Below are 20,512 nucleotides of genomic sequence, written 5' to 3' on the forward strand. Positions count from 1 at the left end.
TTGGAGTGAATGATTTAGGGGTGTTTTACGGGGGAGGTTATGCTAAATGGTATTAAATTCTACTAACTTTAATGTTTTCATAATACTTCTTCTTCTTTCGGCTTTTCCCAGTTAGGGGTTGCCTGTCCGCTCATGATTGGCAGTGGAGTTTTATGGTGTTGAGTTGCCAGCCCAACCTTCCACAGAAGGCACACACATGCACACACTCACACCTAAGGCCAATTTAGAGTGTCCAATCCACCTTCAACATGTCTTTGGGATGTGGGAGGAAACCGGAGCACCCGGAGGAAACCCACGTGACCACAGGGAGGACATGCAAACTCCGCACAGAAGGGTCCCCAGCCGAGGATCGAACCGGAAAACCTCTTGCTGTGAGGCAACAATGCTAACCGCTGCACCACCGTGGCCGCCCCAATGTTTTCATAATACTAAAATCTACTAAATCCATAGGCATCACCACTCAACAGCCAGTTAGCTGCTATAAACTTCTTGGTGCGCAGGGTATTTGCTCTATATTTACTGCTTTACATGATACAGTTTTAGGGACCATTCTTTAGGAAAAATTTGATTTCTTAGGTTCATAGGTGTGTACTAGGCTAATGACTACAGGAGCCTTTTTAAGCCTATTAAACAAAACTTGAACCCAACTAGGGTTAAACTGGTAAAAATAACAAAACCAAAAACGGACAGAGAAATCCACTTCTTTAATAATAAAATTCCTCTTAAAAACTAAGCGCTTTCGCCAAGTGTATGGCTTCTTCAGAGTTAATGAGTCAAATACATCACTTCTTAAGTAGTCATAATTTACACACTGTCTATCCAATCACATCTCATTAAATGGCAAATTAGACTAAATGCAACATGCCCCTCAGGACTGAATGACAACATTGCTGGTGTGCTGAGTGGGCACTCGGTAACATGGATCTGTGGAGAACAGTTGGTGGGAACAGTACTTAAATAGCTTGTATTAGAGGCAATAGCAATGAAAGAGAGGAGGGAAGGACTTTGGAAATCAGATTACCTTAAGGGACATAGGCCAGAGACACAGCCTTATAAAACCACAACAGGAAAAGAGTGGGAGTGTCGGGGAAAAAAATCTATGAACAACCAGGCTAACAAGCTAGGGATGCAATCAAATAAAGCCAATACTGGAGCTCTTTCAGAAAACTTTACTCTAACTCATTAAAACCTATGTGGTGTGGAATGTCACACCTCTAGTAGCCAAAACACATCTTGCATTCCAGAGCATTTTCTGAAAAATAAACTCAAAAAGCATAAGATTACCAAATGTAAATATTCTGTGAAAAATAAAAGCTATTAAAACTGAACAAATAGCAATGTTATCAGTAAGAAGTATTATTTATTGTGATAATAGTAGGTGCAGTCCTAGTCTTTTTCATAAATACTGTAATGCATTATAATGCCAACTAACCCCAAATTATATTTTTTGTAAACTTTCACAGATTATCATATCTTGGAAAGTGTATAACCTAGACATATATTGTTAGAACATTAACGTTAACCAAACATAAGCTTTCACATGACATCAAGAAATTCCTCTATAAGTGCATATTTATTGAGATATAACATATGCTTAACTGCATAGTCAGTAAAACATGTCATGCAACAGTTTGGAAGTCACTCAGTTTTTGAATTATTAAATACATATGAAAATATTGCTTATTTTCACAATTACTATCAAACAACTAGCAATATTTCCAGTATATTGTGATATACATGATGGCACAGTAGTGCAGCGATAGTGTTGTCACCTCACAGCAATAGGTTCTCCGGTTCGATTCTTGGCTGGGGTACCTTCTGTGTGGAGTCTGCATGTCCCCCCTGCACTTGTGTGGGTTTCCTCTGGGTGTTGCGGTTTCCTCCCACGTTACAAAAACATGCATCTGGAGCATTTCTCCCTGGGCCTCCACTGAAAATTGGCTTTGTTCCAAGTAGGACTATCCTGGTTAACAAATGTTAAATAAAAAATAAAATATAAACCAGCACTGACAATGAATTGTCCAGTCTCCCGTATTGATGTGGGTTGAGGGGGGGGGGGGTGGCCTAGTGGTTAAGGTGTTTACCTTACAAAGACAAGGTGCAGGGTTTGAGCCTCACAAGGGATAATTGGCTAGGCTTACAATGGCTTGCAAGGGCAGTTAGCCTAGTACTAACCTATGAACCATACACCTGAGTAACATGTAGGTCTCTCAGTTATGAAAAATGGAGCATAAATCTGAAAATATGAATAATAAAAGGAAAACAGATTAATTTCTCCACTGCAGGACATCCTAGACAGACAGTCTTTATGTCATTTGTGTTAATAACTCCGTGCCCTTCCTAATACTGCCTATTATCAGCTGGTAAGTCCCTTAGTTAAAGAAGCCAGATCCAAAAAGGTTCTGGACGCCATAATGTGGTATGGGTGTGAAGTGGAAGTAGGCTTGATTGAGTTAATGTCTTAGTGAGGGGTGAGTCAGACACAAAGAACAGAGAGGAACAGAACAGCACTGGAATGTAATTTCTCTGAGCTACAGATCAATGACTCCAGGCAAGTTAGAATTTCAGAAATTTTAACTTAATGTCTTAGTGTGAGATTGGGCAGAAACAAAGAACAGGGTAGCAGAAAGAAATTGCAATGCAATTTTAAGGATATAATAGGTAAGTAGAATATAAAGATGTAGGAGCAAAACTGGAGTATCAACAACTGGAAAAGCAGTGAAGCACAAATCTGGGAGCAGGAAAAAACAATGCTCTCACTATTTTAATTGTACTACAGTTTAAGGCACTAGACTATGCTAAAACTTAAAGGTAACACTGTTGATGGAAAAATGCAGTAATAAATGAATAAATAAAGCTGAGATCTGGCAGTAGTTCATAGTTCTGCCACAAATGTGAATGAAACTACAAGACTATAAGCCAGCAGGGTTTAAAATGCAAACATCTTTTATAAGTAGTTTTACTTGTGGTGATAAAAATGCAGTATGATGTAGAAATAAAATATTCCCACAACTACAAATTAAGCTACAAGACTAAGGTCCCAGGGCAAACTAAAAAATGCAAACAAATAAGTTTTTTGGGCTAAAACATGGAAAAAGCAGAAAAGTACAAATTAGTATCACCACACAGGTCACTATAAGTGCAATTTAAATACTGAAACAGGATTGAAATAAACGTTTTTCTCTTTCCTTTTTGATGACAAACTTGTTACATACAGTTCAGGACTTTCCATACCTCTCCAGGTCTTGTGTAAAAGATTAACTCTCAGATTGTCTAGATCTGACTGCTCTTGGTTATTTATAAGGACTTTTTTTAACTTCTGTTTTTTCTGTGACTGTTTTAGCTGTGCTATGAGTTTACTTCAAGGTGCAATATAGGGAGATTCTTCCTGTAACTCCCGACTGTCATAGTCCTCACAGCTTCTATTTTCTGTACTGGTTACTGTAGTTCTGTTTCCCCCCTTCTATAGATTTTCACGTATTTGTTTTATACAAATATCTGAAATTAATTCTATGTAGTTTTCCTTTGTCTTTATGTGTAGCAAAGGATGTTGGTTCCACTGCTTGACAAACCACTTCAGCTTTTGCATGCATACTTTCCAGTGGGATTTGTATTATTAACTTTTATCAGGCTTTAATGCTGACAGACTCCTACAGTATTTCTGACTGTTGATTTCTCTCTAGCATTTCATATAATTTGTACTTAATTCAGGAATCAATAATATAGCATAACTTGATAATTCACTTTTTTTTTTTTTTACTTTTTTGCCTTTTAACCAGGAACCAACACCTACTTAACACCAAAGATATGTTAAGAGACCTTGGGACACAGGTGGACAGTAGTCTCTTCTTTGATAATCACATCGCCACAGTAGTCAGGAAATCCTGCTACATGGCACACCGCATCACAAAAGGTTTCACATCCAGGAAAAAAGAGGTCATTGTCCCCCTCTACTCATCACTCATTAGACCCATTATAGAGTACAACACCTCTTTTGGTATGTACCTCACAAGACATCTACAACAACTGGAAAGGCCGCAGAAATACCTCACAAAGAGGATTATTGGTCTCAAACAGATGCCCTACGCAGACCGTCTCAAAAACTCCAGCTTTACTCCGTCGCATATCACGTACTCAGAGGCGATGTCTGCCTAACATACAAAGCTATGTCAAACCCAGAGCTGTTGGACATACTCCACTTAAACAAATCCCAGTCCCTCTGAGCTACACGCTCTAGGGACCTAAACCTTGTCACCACAATAAACAGAACATGCTGAAGGGATTTATTCCTGTCCCAGAGACTTCCCATACTCTGGAACAAACTATCTTGTCTATATCAAACAAAGCTCTTAATTAGCACTCTTCAAGAAAAATCTTGATGATTGGATGGGAAATAGGAATTCACCCTGGGGATCACCTCTGTGGCTCTGCTCGACAGGGGCACAGGAAAATAATTTTCTTGGGTGGCAAAAGCCAGGGTACCTTTTTGTCTAGGCTTATATAGGCCCTAGGGCCAATAGCTTAGTACCTACCTATGAACTGATGAGCAAGTAAGAGACACCTGAATATTCATGTTCTAAATCAGTTGGACAGTAACCCTCGTAGTGGTTGCTACTTTTCAATGGATAGCTTTCTACACATGTGCATATTCTTTGCAATCAAATGGCCTGGAAACTGTATATTTCAATCCCCACTCATGCACAACACTTTCTGGGATTTTTAGCTATTCTATGATAGAATGCTGTCATATGTGGAATCAAGTATTTCCTGTCCTGAGACTATATCTGGTACTGTACTAATTTTACTTGCACTTGCTGTGTCTGTCCATTTATTTCAGGGAACTTGGAATCATAATCTACACACATATATAGATAGAAGTCTAGATATATAGATGCATTTCTCTCTCTCTCTCTCTCTCTCTCTCTATATATATATATATATCTGGGACCATAGTCTTTCATGATGAGCATTGTAATCTGTGGGGGGTGAGGGGAGCTGATGCAGTTGACCAAAAATCATCTGTCTGAAAAGTAGTGGCATTTTAACTTAGAGATCATGGTAAAGCAGGGATTGGGGAATATGCCCTTTCATGACTGTAGTGTGATCTCGGAGCTGGTATATATAATTTTCAGGGCATGCAAGGAGTACAAGAGGGACTTGCTCCCTGCAATAAAAATCTGTTTTATTTGTGTTTTGATCTTTTGTCGATAGATGTATTGTGTATTTAATGTCTGAGTTCCGTTGAATTGTGGATCAACAATTTGTGCTGTTGATCAAAAGTTAAGTTCCCATATAAACGTGTGTGTGTTTGTGTGTGTATAAACAGTGTGGATTTTATTTGTTTCAATCCTTAGTGATTTAACAGAAAGTAAAGGGCACTCACCAGCAATGTTATGCAAAATCAGGGACATGGTAGGGGGGCATTATAATGCTTTCCACTGTATGATTTTTTTTCATTCATTTATTTGATCACAACTACAAATGAGGGGTATTCAGCCAAGAAAGGGGCAATAATTGCTGGGCACATTTTGTGTGTGTGTGTGTGTGTGTGTGTGTGTGTGTGTGTGTGTGTGTGTGTGTGTGTGTGTGTGTGTCTATGTATATCTCTGTGTGTTTTTTCTATGTATATCTCTGTGTACATGCATATGTGTGTTTCTGTTTTTATGTGTGTGTAGGGTTACCACCTGTCCCTCTTTGGGCAGTTGTGTCCTGCGGAAAAAACTAAAAAATGGTAAATGTCCTGAGATTTTAGGACAAAAATATTTCCCAAATTTACTTTAATAGTTGCATAAAACAGTTGTTTTGCATCTATAATACATAAATGTTATATGAGGTAGCATAAACAAGTCAAATGCTACAAGAATAAGCCTTTATTTTGACAAAAACATAAATGTGTGTCCTTTTCACTGACCATGGGTACATGTTGTCCTGCAAAATCTCACATTTCTACAAAAATGTCCCACTTTAGGCATTTGAAAAGGTGGCAACCCTATGTGTGTGACTGTGTGTGTGTGTGTGTGTGTGTGTGTGTGTGTGTGTGTGTGTGTGTGTGTGTGTGTGTGTGTGTGTGTGTTGATATTAAATACTTATATAACTTTTATATATGCTACAACTTTGACACAGGTGGAGGAACTGTTTTGCATCAAATATATATAAAAAAGTATAAACTAATAAAGAAGCAACTATGAAACAATTTGCCAGATAATCCATTATCTATGTGCAATAATGATTTCCAAGGTCAGTGTTACTGGGGAAATAATACCTTCAACAGGTGTAGAAGCTATCTGCCTGTAGTATCAGGCCTTACAACATGTTTGGGCAGATGATATTTCCCCAATAACACACCTTGTCAGGTGTTATTGCTTGTATAACATACATGTATCAATCAATTGTGTCTAGCTTTACAAATTATCTTCAAGAACTCCTTCCCAAGTCTTTTGATATGTTCTAGCTTTTCTGCATGCCATAATATTTTAAAATACTGTTTTCTACAAAAGAAATATAAATAACTTATGAATTCCAAATTAAAGGCTCAAAACAAGCGTTTATAACTGTGATGTTATGAGGCAGTGCCATGCCAGCATAGCTAGATGGAGTTTTGTAAATAATTTTATGTTATTTGATTATCACACTGATTTGTACAGATATTTGAGTTATAAGTTACTTGTGTTAAAATGTGTCAACTGTAGGTCATGCTGGACAGAAAGAATGTATGCATGTACAGTGGATATAAAAAGTTTATATACCCCTGTTAAAATGCCATGTTTTTTGTGATATAAAAAATGACACAACAATAAATCATTTCAAAACTTTTCCCACCTTTAATGTGACCTATAACCTGTACAATTCAATTGAAAAACAAACAGATCTGTTAGGGGAAAAAATATAAAAAATAAAAACATACAATACACTGGTTGCATAAGTGTGCACACCCTAAAACAAATACTTTATTGTGTGTGCACACCTTTAAACTAATTCTTTGTTGAAGCAACTTTTGATTTAATTACAGCATTCAGTCTTCTTGGGTAGGAGTCTCTCAGCATGGCACATCTTGACTTGGCAATATTTGCCCACTCTTCCTTGCAAAAGCGCTCCAAATATGTCAGATTGCGAGGGCATCTCTTGTGCACAGCCCTGTTCAGGTCACTCTACAGATTTTCTATTGGATTTAGGTCTGGGATCTGGCTGGGTCATTCCAAAACTTTAATTTTCTTCTGGTGAAGCCATTCTTTTGTTGATTTGGATGTATGGTCGGGATCATTGTCATGTTGAAAGGTGAAATTCTTCTTCGTCTTCAGCTTTCTAGCAGATGCCTGAAGATTTTGGGCCAAAAGTGACTGGTATTTGGAACTGTTCATAATTCCCTCCACCTTGACTAAAGCCCCAGTTCCAGCTGAAGAAAAGCAACCCCACAGCATGATACTGCCACCACCATGCTTCACCATGTGGATGGTGTTCTTTTGGTGATGCGAGGGGTCCTTTTTGTGCCATACGTACCTTTTGGAATTGTGGCGAAAAAGTTCATCATTGGTCTCATCAGACCATAACACATTTTCCTACATGTTTTTGTGAGACTTGATGTATTGTTTTGCAAATTTTAGCTGGGCCTGAATATTTTTCTGTGTAAGAAAAGGCTTCTGTCTTGCAACCCTATAGTCCAGACATATGGAGAATACGGGAGATTGTTGTCACATGTAGTACACAACCAGTTCTTGGCAGAAATTCCTGCAGCTCCTTCAGGGTTGCTGTAGGTCTCCTGGCAGCCTCCCTGACCAGTTTTTGTTTTGTCTTTTCATCAATTTTGGAGGGAAGTCCAGTTCTTTGCAACATCACTGTTGTTCCATCTTATCTCAACTTTTTGATGACTGTCTTCACTGTTTTCCATGGTATATACAATCCTGTGGGAATTTTCTGATACCTTTCAAAAATTAGATCCCTTTGATGCTTTATAAGCTGTCTGCAAACCATGGCCTTTGCTGTAGCAGGCAATGGAGTAAATGTCAGGAAAATCCTACTAGGATAGCTGAACTTTATTTGGGGTTAATTTGAGTCTCTTTAATTGATGGCAGATGTGTACCCAAGAAGACTGAATGCTGTAATTAAATCAAAAGGTGCTTCAACAAAGTATTAGTTGAAGAGTGTGCACACACAACAAAGTATTAGTTTAAGGGTGTGCACACTTATGCAACCAGCATATTGTACATTTTTTGTTTTTGATATTTTTCTTCTAACAGATTTGTTTGTTTTTCAATTGAATTATACAGGTTATAGGTCACATTAAAGGTGGGAAAAGTTTTGAAATGATTTATTGTGGTCTCATTGTTTTATATCACAAAAACCTGGCATTTTAATAGGGGTGTGTAAACTTTTTATATCCACTGTATATTAGGTTGTATTGTTGTGACTGAACAAATGTGTATGTTTATCAGAGAACCCTGGAAGGGTGGAAAGTTTGAAATTGTGTTATAGCTTTCAGATGTTGCCACAGATCTTAGCAAAGCCCTGTGTGTCTATTGTACAGGACTCAGGTGACCAGAGGTGACATTATCCTCTAACCAGCATCTGATTTCTTTGGAACTCTCACGGCAGCACTTTGGAACCTGACAGGAAAGATTTATGAAAGGATATATATCTCACACATCCACAAAGACAAACAGAGATATCATCTGACTTTTGCTGAGATAAGACACTCAACACACATCAGCTTGCCTTGCTTTAGTAAGTAGTCAGGGAACAGTAATTCTTTAGTCAGTCAGTGACATTTACTGAGAATAGTTTAGTATTGTTTTCTGCATCTGTGAAGCTATCCAATTGTATTTTTTTTATATTTCTGTGGTTGAAACTCTGTTGTTTATTTTATTCAGTATTCTCCAGTTTTCTGTTTTATTATTTATCATTAAATATTTTGATATATTTCATTGTGGCTGGTCCTTTAGAGTATACTTTTAACATCTTAAGAGTATTTATGCTTGTTTTAGTGACATTGTGGCTACTCCTGAAAGCCTTGCTGCTTTGGTCACATTTGTATTAGTATTAATCTTACACAGTGTAATTGGGTACCCTTTGTAAGAGCCTTAGGGTAGCTAACTGGTAACAGTGTGATTACCTCAGAGTCTGGGCAGAAAGGGGCACAGCTAGTAAATATCTGCTAGCTTTTCCCAGGTGTGTGTGTGTGTGTGTGTGTGTGTGTGTGTGTGTGTGTGTGTGTGTGTGTGTGTGTGTGTGTGTGTGTGTGTGTGTGTGTGTGTGTGTGTCTGTGTGTCTGTGTGTGTGTCTGTGTCTGTGTGTGTGTCTGTGTGTGTCTGTGTGTGTGTGTGTCTGTGTGTGTGTCTGTGTGTGTGTGTGTGTGTGATCATAGGTGTTTATTAGACTAATGACCACAAGAGCCTTTTTAAGCCTAGCCATGCATCCCAAATCTCTGACAAGTTCTAATACCATTGATAAGTGTAAGCATGGGCCTGGAAGATGAACCATTTACAGGTTACCTGTGTCCATTAGAAGCATAGGTGCCAAACCAGGAATGAATTTCCGGTTTCCTATCCAATTGTCCAAGTTGCACTTGAATTGAGTTAGGGAGTGACTCTGCTTCACGTGGATGGGGAGCCTGTTCCATAGATGGGGTAGTCTCTGAGACACACACCTATCTCTCCAGCAGGTCCTATTTATATCACAGGCAAGGTTTAAGTCTTTAGAATGGATAATTCTGGTGTGTTTGTTTTGTGGATAGGCAGGAGGTCCATCAGAGTGGGGTCAGGCAATGCCCTGTATGCCAGGCATATATCTCCCCTCAAAAGCCTGTAGGAGACAGAATACAAGAATAGGGCCTTGAGGTGGTCTGCATAGGACATTCTACTTACACCCTGTATTCTTTTAGTGAGGAACCTCTGTGGATGTTCCAGTTGTTGGATATACCTGGTTAGGTACATACCAAAGGGGGGCATTGTACTCAATGACAGGTCTGATGAATGCCAAATACAGTGGAACAATGACTTTCTTGGACTTAAGTGCCATACCTTTATTTATAAGTTGTGCAACATAGAGTGATTTCCTCACCACTGTAGACAAGTGATGGTCAAAGGCTAAATTACTATCTATGTGTGTCCCTAAGTCCCTGACTACTGGGTTACTCTAAAGGGTGTGTTGTCAATGTGATATTTACCAGGGATGGATGACTTCCCAAAAGATACTATTATGCATTTCTTGGGATTTAGTTTTAGTCCATGGCTCTGACACCAGTTGTTTATCTGTGTCAGCCCGTCTGGAGAACATTTGTGTCAGTGTGAGATTCAATGACAGCTCCTAATTTGCAATAATCTCAGATTTAGTCAGCCAGAGACCACTGACATTGGCCTTGATTTCTGAGAAGAAAATGCTAAAAAGGGTGGTCCAAGAACAGATCCCTGAGGGATTCCATTTGTGACTGGCCTCTTTTTAGAGGTGGGCTCCCCAGTTCTAACTTCCTGGGTCCTGTCTGTGAGCCAGTTGTCTATCCACCAGGTGACATACATGTTTGTACCTAACCTCTTGAATTTGTCAATAATGCTCAAGTGGGTTATTGTGTCAAATGCCTTGGCCAGGTCAAGGAAGGCAGTGCGAACGATTTTGCCCTCATCCATTGCTTTAGTGACCTTCTCAAAGAAGTCCACCAGGTTGAGTAAGCATGACCTGCCCATGATGAAACCAAACTGGGTTGAGTCTAGTGTCTGGAGGTTTACTATATATCTCTATTGATCAGCTACATGATAATTCTTTCCATCGGTTTACATATAAGACTGGTGAGACTTATGGGTCTGTAGATGGCCCACCCTTGTGCAGAGGGATGATGGTTGCCTTTCTCCATTCATAAGGCACAAAGTCTGTTTGGAAGCGACAGTTAAATAGTAATTGCAGAGGCCCTGATAGGTCATGTTTAATGCTTTTTAAAAGGCATCCTGGGATATTGTCTGGGCCCATTGATGCAGCATTTTTGGTCTTAGAGAGAGCATTAAGGACCAGTTCCCTAGTGATAGTAGGGGAAGTTATATTTGATGATATTTCCTGAAAATACTGTGTGAATCCATCTTTGATCTTAGTGACCGTCCTTCAACAGAGTCAGTGATGAGGACTGAGTCTCCTTATTTGCTGGCCCAGATTAGGGACGTGTCACATATTGGTGGCAGCTGGGTGGGATATTAATTGAACTTCAGTAGACGGTGGGCAGTTGTCACTGAAGGTGTGTGCACTCCCAGCAGTCACAAGGTAAACATACAAAGTTTCATTTTCAGAACAGCTTTATTTTTGTGGAGTCTTCCAAGATGGCTGCACACTGAATAACAGCTTATTTCTAGCTCTCCCACTGTGAAAACAGAATCTCAGCAGAGAAGGCCAGTAGACTTGTGTTTATGGAAAATTTTCAGTAATTGGCTAGCGCACTGCCTGGATGCAAGGAATAAAGAAATACAGAAGACCTGGAAAAAAGCAGCTACAAAAAGTGAGGAAGAAATACTGACTGAGGAATGTTCTGCAGCTGTTCAGCAAAAAGCAATGCAACCTTATGACATGACTTCCAGTAACTTACAGAAAGATACAAGGCAACTGCATACAGACCTGGTTAAAATAAACAAAACACTGATGGAGTATATCAACACAAATAAAAGGCTGGAAAAAATGGCAGAAGCTTTAAACAGATATTCAGATGAAATAATAAAGCTGCAAAAATCAGAGGTCGAAATAAAGAAAAAGAAAAAGCTGGCTGAATATGACACTGCTCATGAAGAGATGTTTAAAAAACATAAAAGAATTAGAGGACAGAACATATAGGGAAAACCTGAGATTTTCAACTATACCAGAGAAGCTGGAAGGAACAGACTGCATTAATTTTATGAAAGCACAAATAAATAACTGGACTGATAAATCCACAGTAGAAGTTGTTAATTGAAAGGGCACATTGTGTTTATGTTCCAAACCTGGCTATAAGAAAGCAACCTAGAACTTTAATAGTAAAGATGCAATCGTACCAGCAGGAGTTGATACTGACAAAACTGTGACAGAAGGGCAAAGTATTAAAATTGGGAGACAGCAGAGTGTTTGCGGAGTGAGTGGGTGAGTGGTTGTCAGGTCACCACTTTTGAAGGGCTGGCAGACCTTCTGGTGAGGGAACACACTATTAGCACTTTGCCTGAGGACATGAGAATCTGTTTGGCAGACTGGGAGTGTAATTCTGCAGATGAGCTGGGGATAAAAGGGGATCTCTACTTAGCAAACAGGGCATCACTGCACAAGAAGGTGATACCCAGTGCTGCATATGGCTATAGGGGAACCCATGGTGGGCAGCCTAAACCACCCTAACAGACTACACCAGTAACAGGGTTAGCCACTAGTTCAGGTACATGGCCAGGACCAAGGCCTAGATATTTTAAATTTAACTAAAGAGCCATGTAGCATACAAATGTCCACTGAGGTGCGAAACATAAGGTGAAGGAGCCAGCAAATGGCAATAACAGTATGCCGGGGGTAAGTGGTCTGGAGACAACAGGGCTACCAAATTATCACAGAAGTTTGTATCCTATCTTAGTGGATGGAAGACAGGCTACTGCTAAGAGAGATACAGCCTCTGACATAACCATTGTGAAGCCTGCAGTGGTTAAAGTGGAGCACTACTTGCTTAGTCAGAGGTTTAGGAAGAACCCCATTCCAATACCTTTGGCCAGGGTTCACTTTGACTGGAAGAGTGGAAAAGGAAGCAAGGAGATAGGTGTGTTTAAGGATATCCCTGCAGATGTCTTGATAAGGAATGATTTTGATAATGCAGTACCTTGTGTGCAAGCAGTGACCCATAGTCAGGCTTGGAGACAGGCATGTGAGTCAAGTAGTCTGGGGGAGACCACGATAGACACCACTCCTGAAGCTGGCGCTGGTGAGATGGCTATTTCAGGGAGGGAGCTACCCTGTTGCAGTGAGTCTGAAACTGAGCCACAGATGCTGGTAGGTACTGATGTTCTAGTGGACCGGGTGACTGCAAGGATAGAGGTGAGTGGTAGTACCCAGGCTGACAGCGAGGCACAGCTGTCAAAAGATACCAGGCTTCCTGTGGAAAGGGAGCTGGGAAGGGTCACAAAGATCGAAAGAAGAAAGGCTTAGCTTTTGGACCCTACATTACAAGGCTTGAGGGAGGTAGTGAAGGAAACAAAAAAATACCAAGAGGAGAATAGCGAAGGGAGTCCACAAAGTTCCAAACAAATAGCGTACCAAAACATTTTATTGCCCGCTTTCATCAAACGACTTCATCAGGAAGTGAAGGAAACACCTGATTCTCAAGGAAGGGGAGACTGTATACTGGAACAAAGGGCTACTGTAGAGAGTGGACCCGTGAGGGAGGGCTAGAGGGTGAGGTAATACAGCAGTTGGTAGTGCCCAGAGCCTACCATCTGGCACTTCTATCCATAGCCATTGACATTCCTTTTGCAGGTTATATGGGCATAAAGCATACCAAGAGATGTATTATGCAGAGCTTTTATTGGCCTGAGATTGCAAGGGATGTAACAGGGTACTGCAGGACCTGTGAGCAGTGCCAAAAGGTAGGCAAGGCAGGAGACAGGGTCAAGGCACCTTTGATGACTTTGCCTGTGATTGATGAGCCATTTCAGAGATTAGTTATGGATACTGTGGGGCATCTGAGTACCCCAAGTTCCATAGGGAAGAAGTATATCCTAGTGGTAGTAGATTATGCTGTAGATATCCTGAGTTGGTGGCTCTATTCTCTATCAAGGCAGAGAAGGTGGCAAATACTTTGTTAGAGATTTTCAGCAGGGTAGGTTCCAGAGAGAAATACTGACTAACAGAGATGCCAATTTCATGTCAGACCTACTGGCTTGTCTGTGGAAGTGCTGTGGGGTGAAGCTCCTAAACAACACCACCAGACTAATGGTGTTCTGGAGGGGTTAAACTCTACACTGAAGACAATGCTAAGGGCATTTGCAGACCAGTTTAAGAGAGAGTGGGACAAATATTTGCCCCATCTGCTGTTTGCCTACAGAGAGGTAACATAGGAATGTACAGGTTTTTCATCCTTTAAGTTGCTGTGTGGGCATAGGGTGAGGGGCCCTTGAATTTGATTTGTCATGAGTGGGAGGGTGAGTATGAATCCCACAAGGAGTCTGTTGTGGTGTATGTCCTAAACCACAGGACACGGCTTAGGGAGCTCATGGGCTCCAACAGCAGGAAAAATTTCTGGTATGACAGGAATACTCAATCACGGGAGTATACTGTGGGACAGCAGGTTATGGTGCTCATTCCTGTTAGACCCAACAAGCTGCAGGCAGTTTGGGAGGGATCCTTTAAAGTGGTAAGGAAGGTCAGTGATGTTAATTACATGGTAAACCTGCTAGGCAGGAGGCAGAGGCACAAATTGTGACATGTTAACATAATGGATGAAGCCTTACCATAATATGGAGGCCCTGGTGCTGAGTATTTGTAGTAGATGGTAGGTGGATGCTTCAAACCATGGGGTGGGGGTTGTAATCAGCAAGGCTTCCTCAGAGGGAGGAGAGCACCCAGTTGTATATCTCAGCTGTAGACTCCAATCCAGGGAGGAATGTTATGCAGCTGTAGAAAAATAATGTCTAGCCATAATATGGACAATACATAAACTTCAGGCTATCTGTATGGAAGGAAATTCACTGTGGTTACACACCACAATCCCTTAACAAGGCTACATTGAGCCAGCCAGCAAAATGCCAAGTTATTAAGGTGGGGACTAGGGTTGCAGGCATATGACATGACAGTGCAGCACCCTAGCGGGGTCAGCAATGCCATTGCAGTTGGACTCTCGAGACAGGTTATGGGTTAAGATCTGCCTAAAATTCATAAGAGTCTGACTCACCCCCCCCTTGCACCCTCTTGTTTCTGGCGGGAGTTGGATTACTGAACCCCGTATCTCTTTACCTGCAGTCTGTGCTTAGTAAATATCTTGTTAAAGTAAAAAGTTATATATAAGATACTAAAGATTTTTCAACAAAATTCTATCAATGGCATATCTGTGAGGGAAATGATGACTTCCTGTTATGTTGGACAGGATAGTAAAGTGATAAAACTTTTCAACATTCATTTAAGTACCAGTCAGTATAGGCTGGGATTGCTAGAAAAGTTGCATCCTTTGCAGTGCTGGAGTCAGCAATGTGCAGGCAGTCACCAGCTCATATCGGTCTGCAGTCCCATGTTACACTTAAGTGCAATGAGGCCAAATTTGCCACACATTTTTGTAAGTGACTGCATAATGACATGCAAATGAACTGGGTAGTAAAATGATGCCCTAATGAGATTAAATGTATGCAAGGTTAATAGAGCCATGATTGTCTTGACTATAAGTAAGTAACCAAGGCATGCCAAAACGGTGTCAATTTATAAAGTAAGAATACTGAGAGTCATAGCAGCCATTGTGCAGTAGCAGCCTGTAGCCTTTAGCTGTACAAATCCTGCTGTTATGTCTTTGTGATGCCAGTACCATCAGCATTTAAAGTAGCACTTTTTCAGTGATGATGAGATTGTTGATTACTTCAGAATTGATAAGAAGATTGTATGGGTCTTGGCTGATTTGTGTCATCCAAACATTGAACTGATAGGAATGCATGGCCTTTCTATACCTATGGAGATCAAGGTATGAATAGCTCTTTCAATCCTGGCTCACAGGCCTCCATTTCTAGAATTCTTAATAAGTTCTTGACATAATACGTTTATATGTGGAGGATCATATATGATTGCCAAGTACCCAACAGAAGACAACAAACGTAATGCATGCTTTCATTGATATTGATCACCTGACCAGGTACAGGATGCCATAGGTAGCACCCATGTAGCAAAAAAGAGCCCACCTTGCACGCAGTCACAAGGGCAACCCTTCTGTGGACTTCCAAGTAGAGTGTGATATATCTGGGATAATAAACTACATAGGTTCATAGGTAGGTACTAGGCTATCTGCTCAAGGGCATTTATAAGCCTAGCCAGAGTGTGTTGGCTTTCGCCACCCCATTGATTAATTAACTGATCCTCTGTCAAGCAGAGCCAATGAAGTGATCCCAGGGGTGTATTTTCTGTTACCCATCCACTTGTCAAGGTTTCTCTTGAAGAGTGTTAGTGAGGGGCTCTGCCTGATTTAATTTGGAATTTTGTTCCAAAGCATGGGGAGTCTCTGTGACAAGAATCTATCCCTCCAGCATGTTCTATTTATTGTTGTGGCGAGGTTTAGCTCACTAGAGCGCATGGCTCGCAGTGACTTGGATTTCTTTAGGTGGAGCATGTCCATCAATTCTGAGTTGGACATGGCTTTGTAAGTCAGGCAGAGATCACCTCTGAGTAAGCGATACGCCACTGAGTACAGCCGGAGTTATTTCAGTCTGGCTGCATAGGACATATGTTTGAGACCAGTAATCGTCTTGGTGAGGTACATTTGTGGTATTTCCAGCTGTTAGAAGTGTCTTGTGAGGTACATCCCAAATGGGGCATTGTACTCTATGATGGGTCTAATGAGTGCCGAGTAGAGGGGCACTATAACCTCTTTATTTCTAGATGCGAACCCTTTAGTCATTAGATCGGCCACATAGAAGGATTTCCTAACTACTTTGGCAATATGATTGTCTGAAAATCTCCTAGCCAACTCATAATATTTGCAGACCTGACACTCCTTAGACATGCTGCTGCTTCCTGCATACTTAAATTCAACAAATTCATCTAGTTGGTAATTGGAGTCACTATGGCTAATATGCAGCTATAGATCTTCATATCTAATGAGTCCATACGTAGTAGCCCCCTCACATGTTTATAAGCTGTGACAGGTTATACTGGATACTTGCTGGAGCCCTGGCTTATGGCACTCAAATGGGACCCACAGTGTATGGCTGAACTCTGGTAAAACATTATGCACATGAAGAACAACAGTCTCCCAGGGCAAATGCGTGGTCTGCTCTAGGTGTACCTCTCCTGCCTTTTCATGTCTGTGCGGCACTATAGTATGAGCTAGACATGCAGGATATTCTTAGTGTGTTCTTAGCATGTTGCATGCTTCACAATATGCTATGAGAAGACATGCAGTACAACTCCGGGATAGTGGTATGGTCAAGACACACACACACACACACACACACACACACACACACACCCTACATAAACAACGGAGCATTAGGAACACATTCAGAACATTATCCTTTTTACGTAAAGCTCTGCATCATTTGGCTGAATTCCATAAGCAATTAACCGAGCCAATTCCCACTGCCTTTCTACCAGAGGCTAGGAGCTTGGTTTATCCCAGTCTGCAACGTTTAGTGTCAGAAACCCTTGTAAATAAGTCTGCTCTTCCTATTCCCTCCATTATGCTCCCCTATGGTAACTCCTCATGTGCATTAATGTGTTTCTGGGGCTGATTTACTACATAAAACCACCAGCACTTCTCCCTACCTCTGTGTGCAACAACAGAGCACTTATCCATGGTTATGTCCCTGTCTGCTGTCCTGCTCACTTCAAGAGGTAGTAGTGTTCTGCCTCCTCTTTATGCCATATTATTTGCCCACCTTTATGTAGAAAAATTCTACACCTCTTTCTCCTTTTACCTTGCCATTGCTAAGCTTGCTTATTCATATCTTAGTCACTCTTGTCATTAGAATATGTTTTGCTGATCAAAGCAAAATCTACTGTCCCTATCTGCCTCAACTTTTGTACCATCCCCATTTTCCTACTCGTACTATTTGCAGTGTATTATAGTACTACCCAGATGTGTTCTAAATCACTCTTTTTTCTTCCTATGCTGTGCTCTGTGTTTGTCCTTCTTCCGTTGCCTGAGCACATATTCCTTCTGCTTCTGTGACACCTTCTTCACGTTTCCATCTTAGATTCAATATACAGTCATTGAGATGTACATTTCCAACCCAACCCTGAGCTAGAATTATTATTTCTTCTGGACTAAGATAAAACCTCTCCCTAGCTGGTCTCTCTGGCAGGTTTCTGTCATTCTCATATTATTTCCCTCTCCCTCGGCCACTACCACAGCCAGTCATTATGCTCACTAATCCTCTGTTTTTAAAACATACTGGCTGCTGATCCAGGTAACACTTCTAAGCTGTGTTCACAGATACCTCATCTTTTTTCTCCCCATGTCACTAATGCCTGTGTGTACCATGTGTCAACCTTATCTCATTGCTGACCACTTTGATCACTCCCACACTTACAACTTAATGAATTGAAATTCTATCTAAGTGTAATCTAGTTTTTCTTGCCTGCCTTGCCAAGACACTTAATCCCATGGTGATTGGGTCTCTAATCACTAAACCCATCTTCCTGACCCTTACAAAGGATGTCATCAGCTTCACTTCATGCACATGCTACTACCCCACCTATTTGCAATATTCCATCATCAGTTCCAACATCCAGGTCTGTGCTGGTCATCTCCTTCTCTGTGCTATATCTGATCACTTAGCCATTCCTACTCTACTCTTCCTATGAGCCTACAACAACTGTATTATTCCTTTCACCTTCCATCCCTCCATTCTACCTTAGGGAACCCCTGCCCACTTTCCTCTCACTCATCTTTTTGTTTCGGTCTCCTAGATGACCACATCCACTTCTTTAAAACTTGTCACTGCTGTCTACACCTCTCTCCTTCCATATTGATTTCTTTTCCTTGACCTCATTTATTTGGCAGTAACTCTCATTTATTAATTATTATGTCTACCTTTGAGGAGACTGGAAGTTTGTCTTCCAAATCCTGTTAGTAGTTACATGACTTTTCTCCAGAGCAGAGAACATGGCAGTTACACCTTTTTTTTAAGTTGCTAGAGCTGGCTGAATGTATTCCTTTGGGCAATGCTGGTTTACAGTAGGCATGCTATTAATCTGTCCAGTCTAAGTGAATCATCTTCTTCTTCTTTCGGCTTTTCCCGGTTAGGGGTCGCCACAGTGGATCACCTGTCCACTCATGATTGGCAGTGGAGTTTTATGGTGTCGTGTTGCCAGCCCAGTGCCCAACCTTCCACAGAAGGCGCACACATGCACTCACACCTAGGGCAAATTTAGAGTGTCCAGTCCACCTACAGCATGTTTTTGGGATGTGGGAGGAAACCGGAGCACCCAGAGGAAACCCATGCGACCACAGGGAGGACATGCAGACTCTGCATAGAGGGCATCCCAGCCAAGGATCGAACCGGAGAACCTCTTGCTGTGAGGCAGCAACGCTAACCTCTGCACCACCATGGCCGTAGCTTTTAATAATAACATTTCACTGTATAATACTATTTTTTTACTTATGCAAAATATCTCTTTTAGCAAATGGCTTCTTCTATAGTCTTTATCCATGACCTCATAAATGTATACCCAATAGTCAGCCTAGATGTACAGACCACTAGATATTCTAGAATATGAAACGACCGAAAAAAAAAAAAAAAACTAAGGAAACACTGTGAAACACGACAGAACAATTTATTTGGCTCTTTTATCCACAGAGGCAAAGGACTTCAACAGAATAAATTAACTTTATACAACCACTATAATTTATACCAACTAATGCAGCTACATGACAAACACTTTCAACTAATCAAGCAAGTTGCTTTTAATTACTTACACAGTTCCTATTTAAAAAAATAAAACAAAAACAAATGAAGAGGCACCAAAGGTCCAATGTGGCACAAAGAATGTAAAAATACAAAAAACGGAGCACTCTACTTACATAAACAACGGGGCACTCTACCTACATAAACAACGGGACACTCTACCTACATAAACAATGGGTCACTCTACCTGCATAAACAACAGGGTACACTACCTACATAAACAACGGCATACTCTACTTACATAAGCAATGGGGCACTCTACTTACATAAACAATGAGATATCTCTACTTACATAAACGACGGAGCACTCTACCTACATAAACAATGGGACACTGAACTTACATAAACAGTGGAACACTCTACCTACATAAACAACAGAGCACATAAAACTTCTCCTTACCATGGGTGTTGACTCTGGTAGCAGGCTGTTTAAATAGTTAGCAGCAAGGAACAGTTTTCCGCGCACTTTTCTGTTTAAAATCATTAAATTCACATTAGCATGCGATGCACGCATGAGTCCTCCTTAAAGAAATACTACATGGTATTTTTGCTTATGTCATTACAGGTCTTGCAGCTGTAAAAGTGGTGGTGGGTGGCGCCCCCTCCCCCTCGCTCTATGGTTCTGGCACCTATGTTGCTGGCCCGGAGTAGGGACCCATCACAATAACATTTAATTTTATGTAATAAATGTATTACTTTAGTGACATCTACTTTTGTATATTTAATGTACTGTTATCAGTGTGTTGGAATAACGTCCTCTGACAGATTAATAGCAAATGAAATAATTTCATATACTAACCAATATATTATGTAAGTGAAGATTTTTTCTTTGGGTAGATAGCAAATGTTCGGAGTTGTGATGAAGATAGAGATAACTGGGAACATATGTTTTGGGAGTGTAATGAGTTGGCAGATTTTAAAAATTCCCTGCAGAGTACTCT

The sequence above is a fragment of the Protopterus annectens genome, chromosome 1.part1, assembly GCF_019279795.1.
Source record: "Protopterus annectens isolate FY-2018-M chromosome 1.part1, PAN1.0, whole genome shotgun sequence".
Lineage (NCBI taxonomy): Eukaryota > Metazoa > Chordata > Ceratodontiformes > Protopteridae > Protopterus > Protopterus annectens.